The sequence below is a fragment of the Elephantulus edwardii genome, unplaced genomic scaffold, assembly GCF_000299155.1.
Source record: "Elephantulus edwardii isolate Elephantulus edwardi_28Jun2011 unplaced genomic scaffold, EleEdw1.0 scaffold00240, whole genome shotgun sequence".
In the NCBI taxonomy this organism is placed as follows: Eukaryota; Metazoa; Chordata; class Mammalia; order Macroscelidea; family Macroscelididae; genus Elephantulus; species Elephantulus edwardii.
In genome coordinates, this window is record NW_006399990.1 from 1323972 (window position 1) to 1330431 (window position 6460).

At 40.2% G+C, this 6460-nt stretch overlaps 1 pseudogene; it reads left to right on the plus strand.

Annotated features, from left to right (window-relative positions):
* The first annotated feature begins 858 nt into the window (after positions 1 to 858).
* On the plus strand, positions 859 to 2430 carry LOC102853549 (annotated as a pseudogene).
* The last annotated feature ends 4030 nt before the right edge of the window (positions 2431 to 6460 follow it).

Below are 6460 nucleotides of genomic sequence, written 5' to 3' on the forward strand. Positions count from 1 at the left end.
ACACAACAAACAGCACATAGCTGACCTTAAACAGTTGTTAAATGAACTGAGGAGGATCCAAAACACAGTGGTGATTTTAAAAAGATTAGACACAGAGAAGTATTAAAATCTTGGAGCTATTTTCATAGTTCTTTCTTTGAAAGTAGTTTTTCCAGAAGTCTTACCAAGATTTTCTGTAGCAATAAAAGCCTAGTCATATATAGTTCATATTTTGGTCAATAAACTAAGATTTTTTTAAAAATCATTATGTCAACAACATTTCATACTATCTTTTCATTAAAAGTAAGAAAGCATTATCTTTTGTTTCATTTTAATACTGTTATGTAGAGATTAAAAAGGATTCTAAAGTAACCACTAAGAGGAAATAACCAGGTCATAATTCACAACTACCGGAAGAAAAACATCCTGAAACAGAAGCTTTAAAGATGTTGTAGCTAAATCAAAAGCTTTTCCACAAATAGTGATTTCAAGGAATTAAAGGTATGTAACAATTTGCCTCAAACTTAGTGCCAAGAGACAAAAATAAGTATCTATTACTTCATCATTTGTTGAGATTGGAATTTGGGAGGAACTTAGCCAAGATATTCTGATTTAAAATCTCACGTTAGATTGCATTGACCGTGTTTACTGAGGCTACTGAAGGCTTTGGGAAGATCGAGACGATTTGTTGTAGAAATGGCTTGTTCACATACTCAGCAAGTCGACGCTGTTTCCCTGGAAGATAGCGTCATCTTTTTCCACATAGATCTTTCTAAATGGTGTCTTTATTGTTTTCATGATAAAGTAGACAACTTGCACTAGAATCAATGATTAAAAAGAAATTACTCGGTGGCACTCAGTCACCACCCACACTCCACCATGTTGGGGATTGTGGGGCGTGTGGTAGCCGCCTCAGCCTCCACGGCTTTGTGGGGCCTCGGCCCTTCAACATTGTTGCCCCAAACCCAGTTCTTGCTAAGGGCCGCTCCCCGCAGCGCTGCAGCCTGGCAGAGACCATGCGGTCCAAACATCTCCTGCACCAAAGGCAGGTGCCGCCACCGGGCGAATCATGGCGGTCATCAAGGCGGTGGTGGACGTACAGTTTGACGAGGGCCTACCCCCGATCTTAAATGCTTTGGAAGTGCAGGGCAAGGATTCCAGGCTAGTCTTGGTAGTCCAGCATGTGGGTGAAAGCACAGTAAGGACCATTGCTATGAATGGTACTGAAGGTTTGGTTAGAGGCCAGAAGGTCCTGGATTCTGGAGCATGAATCAAAATAATTCCTGTTGGTTCTGAGACCTTGGACAGAATCATGAATGTCTTTGGAGAATCCATTGACGAGAGGGGTCAGCAAAACAAAACAATTTGCTCTTATTCATGCTGAAGGTACTGAGTTCATGGAGATGAGTGTTGAGCAGGAAATTCTGGTCACTGGTATCAAGGTTGTGGATCTACTGACTCTCTATGCCAAGGGTGGCAAAATTGGACTTTTTGGTGGTGCTGGAGTTGGGAAGACTGTACTAAACATGGAATTAATCAACTATGTTGCCAAAGCCCATGGTGGTTACTCTGTGTTTGCTGGTGTTGGTGAAAGGACCCGTGAGGGCAATGACTTATACCATGAAATGATTGAGTCTGGTGTTATCAACTTGAAAGCTGCTACCTCCAAGGTGGCGCTGGTGCACAATCAAAAGAATGAACCACCTGGTGCTCGGGCCAGAGTAGCTTTCACTGGACTGACTGTAGAAACCAAGAAGGTCAAGATGTACTTCTGTTTATTAATAGCATCTTTCGCTTCACCCAGGCTGGCTCAGAAATATCTGCCTTACTGGGCAGAATCCCTTCTGCTGTGGGCTATCAGCCCACCTTGGCTACTGATACGGGTACTATGCAGGAGAGAATCATCACCACTAGAAAGGACCCATCACCTCTGTGCAGGCTATTTATGTGCCTGCTGGTGATTTGACTGATCTTGCTCCTGCTACTACCTTTGCCCATTTGGATGCTACCATTGTACTGTTCCGTGCTGTTGCTGAGCTCTGTATCTATACAGCTGTGGATTCTCTCGACTCCACCTCTCACATCATGGACCCCGATATTGTTGACAATGACCATCCTGATGTTGCCCATGGGGTGCAAAAAATACTACAGGATTGCAAATTTCTCCAGGATATCATTGCTATCCTGGGTATGGATGAACTTTCTGAGGAAGACAAGTTGACTGTGTCCCGTGCATGGAAAATACAGTGTTTCTTGTCTCAGCCATTCCAAGTTGGTAAGGTTTTCATGGGTCATATGGGGAAGCTGGTACCCTTGAAGGAGACCATCACAGGATTTCAGCAGATTTTAGCAGGTGAATATGACCACCTCCCAGATCAAGCCTTCTATATGGTGGGACCCACTGAAGAAGCTGTGGCAAAAGCTGAAAAACTGGCTGAAGAACATTCATGAGGGGGTCCTTTGGTTGGGCAAATTGTCCACCATGCTTTTCATCTTCTTGCCCCTAGTCCAAAAAGCTTCCATTTTCTGTGGAAGCCACATGAGACTGAAAATGTTGTGTTGTCTAATGAGTATTTAAAGTTTCCAATAAAATGTACATCTCTCAGATCTGTCTGGTTTTTTTGCCAACATTAAAGTTTTTCACTGTTTTTAGAGTGGCCAAAAGAAATAATTTTTAGCAAAAAGATTATCTGCCTCTTGCATAGATTTACAACTGAGTTTTGAGAAAGATTTTCTGTAAGTAATAATTAAATAGGGCCACTGCTTTGCAAAAAAAGAAATTACTCAAAAGGAAAGAAGCCAGAAGTTTTTATGACCTATTTGTAGAAACAACACAGTAATTTTGACCAAACTTTTTCTCTTTAGAAATAAGTTATTAAGTCTAGCCCATACTAAATTGGAGGGAAATTAATCTCCATTTTTATAGAGAAGAATGTCAAAGATTTCTGGTTCTGTAAGAGACAATTTTAAATAGTCAGCTAAACAGTCATGTCTTAAAATAAGAACAATACAGTAAAACAATTTGGTAATCTGTTATTTCTTATGCATTATTATACTCATTACTGTCCAGTCAGAAATGACTCAGAGCTGTTGGGGACCACGTACTCTGTTTCTCAGGGTGAAATGATACCTGGAAGACATGAATAAATAAAGACAAGAGTAAAACAACTTATAGAGACAAAACAGCACAGGACAGGACTGGACCAGCCAGACAGGACAGAATTGGACTGGCCCGGGCAGCTGTGCTGTCTTTATTTATACTTTTGGAAACAAAGAGATGGGTCAGAGGAAAATAGAAACTTTAAGTGTTACATCACAGAGCCCAGGCAGCCGGGTACATATAGAAACATCAAGATTAATATAGGGCTTGGATGGGCTGGGTACATAGTTAGATACATTCAACCAAGACTTCTTTGTACTCATAAACTGTTTTCTCTCATCTTGAAACCTTATCAAGAGTGGAATAATAATGAAAGTTAGAGTCTAAAGATGTATGAGAACCGCATGCAATCTTCCTTCTCAGAGCACCTTGTGAGCCCCGCTTGCAATCTTCTTTCTGAAGACACCTTCTGTGTGAAAGGCACACAGCCATATTCTAAGGATGCAGTCCTGTTCTGATTGGGAATAATTTTCACTTCATGTGAACCACAATTCAGGACAGCTCATTATATTTAGTGTTCTAATTATGTCTTAATATATGGATTTTTGTGACCTAGTTCAGGTCATGGTCTTTTTAACCACTTGCTATGCATATGAGAGCTAGACAATAAATTAGGATTACAGAAAAGTTGATACCTTTGAGTTGTGATGTTGGCAAAGAATACTAAACAGATCACAGAATGCCAAAAGAACACACAAACACATATGTCTTGGGCAAAGTGCAGCTAAAGTGCTCCTTGAAAGCAATGATGTCAAGGCTCCATCTCTCATAATTTGAACATGTTGTGAGGAAAGGCTATTCTTTGGAAAAGGATATCATGCATGGAAGGGTGGAGGGTCAACAAAAGAGAAGACACCCTCAATGAAATTTATTGACACAGTGACACCTGCAATGGGCTGCAGTATGTTAGAAATAATGATGATGACGAAGGATAGGACAGAATTCATATCTGTGTTCATAGGGCTGTTATGAATCATATTCTATAGCACCTAACAATGAGAACAACAAAATCAAAAAGAACACTGATACTCTAGTCCATAGGGAATTTCATTGTTATCCCAAAGACCATGTCTCTTTAGCAACTTGAATCCACTAGCCACTCTAAAAGACAAAGGTGGGCATTCGCTCCCTACTCTATTTACAACCTCTGAAAACTCACAGTAGGGTCAGCTATAAGTCTGTTCTGACTAGAGGGCAATTTGGGTTCTTTACTGACTTAAACCAGGTAGGGAACTCTAGGTGAGTAGTCTGTAAGGAATTGCACTATTAACCTGAATGCTCTAGTGGCAATTTGGATCCATAGCAGGTCTGTGCAAAAGAGATGATAAACCTTGTAAATGTAGTGGAGGTTTCACTAAGACTCAGTTCTAATTGGGTATCAATGCATTTTAAATTGAGAATGTAACCAAACTGAAACTGAAATAAAAATCAAACCAATAAAAACTTATAGCACTGACTGGATATTTGACATGGCTAAAGAAGTTCTGATTTCCACTGTTTGACAATGGGTGGAGTTCAGTGATTTCTACAGGTTTAACTGTGGGTATAATGATGATGTTGTGGGTTGATTGGTTTGTTTGTTCTAAGGGAATCCCTGTCATTTAAAGACATTTATATATGTTGGTGTTATGTGTCTTTGAGTCGACTACATCTCATAGTAACCTTATGAACAATATCTCTGAACCCTGCCTTATCTTGAGCCAAACTCACCATCCCAGACACATCTGCCCCCTTTGCCACAGTCACTGTGTCAATTCATCTCATTCAGGATCTCCCCTTCCTGCAAACACCCTCCACCCTTTCAAGAATGATGTCCTTCTCCAAGGACTAGTCCATCCTGGTAACATAACCAAAGTATGTGAGACAGAGCTTCATAATCCTTGCCTCCAAGGAGCAACCTGGTTTTGTTCCATGGTATGTTTAATAATTGTCTCTAGCACAACTGAAAGTTATCTATTCTTCTTCTACCATTCTTAGTCACTGTCCAGCTCTCAGGTGCATAGCAAGCAATTGAGAAGATCATCAACTGGATCAGGTGAACCTTAGTCCCTGGATTGACATTCTCGCTCTTTCACAGTGTGGAGATGTCTACAACAGGAACCTTTCCCAAAACAACTCATCTTTTGATTTCTGCTGCTGGTAACAGGAGTGTTGATTGTGGATCTGAGTAAAATGAAATAGTTAACAACCTCAGTCTTTCCAATATCTGTCATGATGCTGTCAATTGGCCTAACGGTGAGAATCTGTTTTCTTGATGTTGAGATGCAATCTATATTGAAGACTCCATCCTTGAACTTCTGTAGTAAATACTACAAATCCTTAGTTTCAGTGAGCAAGGTTGTATCGCCTGCATAACACAGGTTGATAAATCTTCCTCCAATCTTGAGTCCAGCCTCCCAAATGATCTGTTCCATATAAAGATGGAAAGATATGAAAAAGATACATCTCTTACACACACCTTTCTTGATTTTGCACTATGCAGTGTTTCCTTGCTCTAGGATTATTTCTTAATATAAATATAGGTTTCACATGAGCACAATCAAGTGTTTTGAGATTCACATTCTTTCCAAGTTAGTCACAATTTGTTAAGATCCAAAGAGTCAAAGGGCTTTGCATAAAAATAAAACACAAATAGATATATTTTTGGTACAACATAACTGCAATGCAAAACTATATGGAATCTGATATTTGCTTCAGAATAACCTGTAAAGAGGAAAGTTACTAATAGTGGAATAAATCAAACAAAGTCCACAGCTGCTGTCATTGAATTAATTCTAATTTAGGGTAAATCTGGTATTACATAGTAGAACTGCTTTGATCTATAGGGGTTTGTTAGCTGTAATTGTTATTGTTTTTAGGTGCCATTGAGTCAAGTATGACTCATAGCAACCCTATGAACAAAACATCTGAACCCAGTTCTGTCCTGCACAGACCTCACCATGCCTGAAATACAAGAGTTCATTGCAGAAGTCACCTTGTCAACCCACCTGGTAGAGGGTCTTCTTCTCCTTCGCAGACCCTTCACCCTTCTCAATGTCATGTCCCTCTCTGAGGAGTAGCACCTATGTCCAAAGTATGTGAGGTGAAGCCTCATCATTCTTGCCTCCAAAGAACACTCTGGCTGCACCCTCTCCAAGACATAGCTGTTCATTCTCTTGGCCATCCATGGGATGTTCAGTGCTCTTCTCCAACACCACAGCTCAAAGGTGTCAATTCTTTTTCTGTCATCCTTATTCATTGTCCAGGTCTTGGATGCATAGCTAGTAATCAGAAAGACAATGGCCTTTATCAGACACACCTTAATCCTCAAGCTGACATCAA